Here is a 1,581-nt window from a genome sequence, read left to right as displayed (position 1 = left end):
GAGTCACAGCACACAGAGGGCCGCCTCTCTGGATGTATGGGGTTGGCTAAAATGTTCACTCAGGGTTCCCAGGTGCTGCGTGGTGTGCTCAGGCATTCAGTTGTGTCTGACTCTTTGCAACCCTGTAGACTATAGCCTGCCAGTTTTTTCTGTCCATGGGATTCTCCAGGCAAGAATACAAGAGTGGGTAGCCATTTCTGTCTCCAGGGGATCTTCCCAACCCAGGGATCAAATCTGAATTTCTTTCCTCTCTTGCATTGCCTGGCAGATTCTTCAGCACTGAGTCACCTGGGAAACCCCAGGTTTCTCATATCATCTTACAAAAAACTCCAGTGAATTTCTGGCCAACTCAATATTAGCATCATAGGAGGGCCACAGAGCATCTTCCTTTTACGCTTGAAATCTGGTTGAACACATGTGATCAAGACCCTCACTGTCCCTCTCAAGGCCCTGGGGACCCGCCCGGAGCTCCTGCATCTTGAAGCGGGTCAGGGGCACCTAAGGGGGGGCTTTGCCCCGCGGTTACCACCTTTCCCTGACCCTGGGAACCTGTCTGTGGGCCCTCCTGAAGAGCCAGGCTTGGCTCTTGTCACCCCGTCAAGCAGGGGACCTGAGTCAGTTTGTACCACTGTTTGCCATCCTGGCTTAGTCCCTCAAGCTGGGAAGGCTGTCCCAATTTGAAAAAGGGCAAATCACAAATGTCAACTGGCTGAGACCCAAGTGCCAGGTTCTTGCCAGAGGCACTACTTTTACACCAGCCTGCACATTCTAGAGCCCTTAATGAAAGAGGCTGACAGTCCATTAGCTGCAGAGTGGTCTGCGGGGCTCAGAGGAAAGGAGCTGTCATCTACCTCCCTTCAAGGGCTTTCAAAGGGGAAATCAACTGTGTGTGCATGTGTGTGTGTGATCTTAAAAAAAAGAAAGTAGTATCACAGCCATGCCTGTTAACATGGGCAGACAGACAACAACCCGACATCAAGGAGAAGCGTCAACATGTTTCTTGCACTCCGTCCTCCCAGCCCCTGGGGGGCAGGTCTGAGAGATGACCCCATAACACAGCACCCACATCACAGCATGGGAAGACCCTTAAGGTCTTCTCATATTCCCCCTCCCCAATGTCCAAGTCTTCGCTTCAGTGTTCCTGACAAGGAATCAACCTTTCTCTTGAATGCCTCTAGTCACAGGGAACTCACCACCCACTGGGACGTTTCAAACACCTCTCTTTCCAATTCCTCTAACAACTAGAAAGTTCTTCCTGACCTAAGAGCTTAAATTTGGGGCCAAGTAACTTCCACCTGTTCTCCTAGCTTTGCCTTTTTTTTTTTTGGCTGCACTGGGCCTTCATTGCCTTGCAGGGGCTTTCTCTAGTTGCAGTGAGGAGGGGCTACTCTTCCTCACAATGCACAGGTTTTCCTGCTGTGGAGCACGGACTCTGGGGCTTGCAGGCTTGGTAGTTGTGGCCCATGGGCTTAGCTACTCCACAGCACGTGGAGTCTTCCTAGACCAGGGATCAAACCCATGTCCCCTGCATTGGCAGGCAGATTCTTTTCCACTGTACCATCTGGGAAGTCCCTAGCTTTG

This window comes from Oryx dammah, unplaced genomic scaffold, assembly GCF_014754425.2.
Source record: "Oryx dammah isolate SB20612 unplaced genomic scaffold, SCBI_Odam_1.1 HiC_scaffold_21, whole genome shotgun sequence".
Taxonomy (NCBI): domain Eukaryota; kingdom Metazoa; phylum Chordata; class Mammalia; order Artiodactyla; family Bovidae; genus Oryx; species Oryx dammah.
This window is presented reverse-complemented; position numbering follows the sequence as displayed.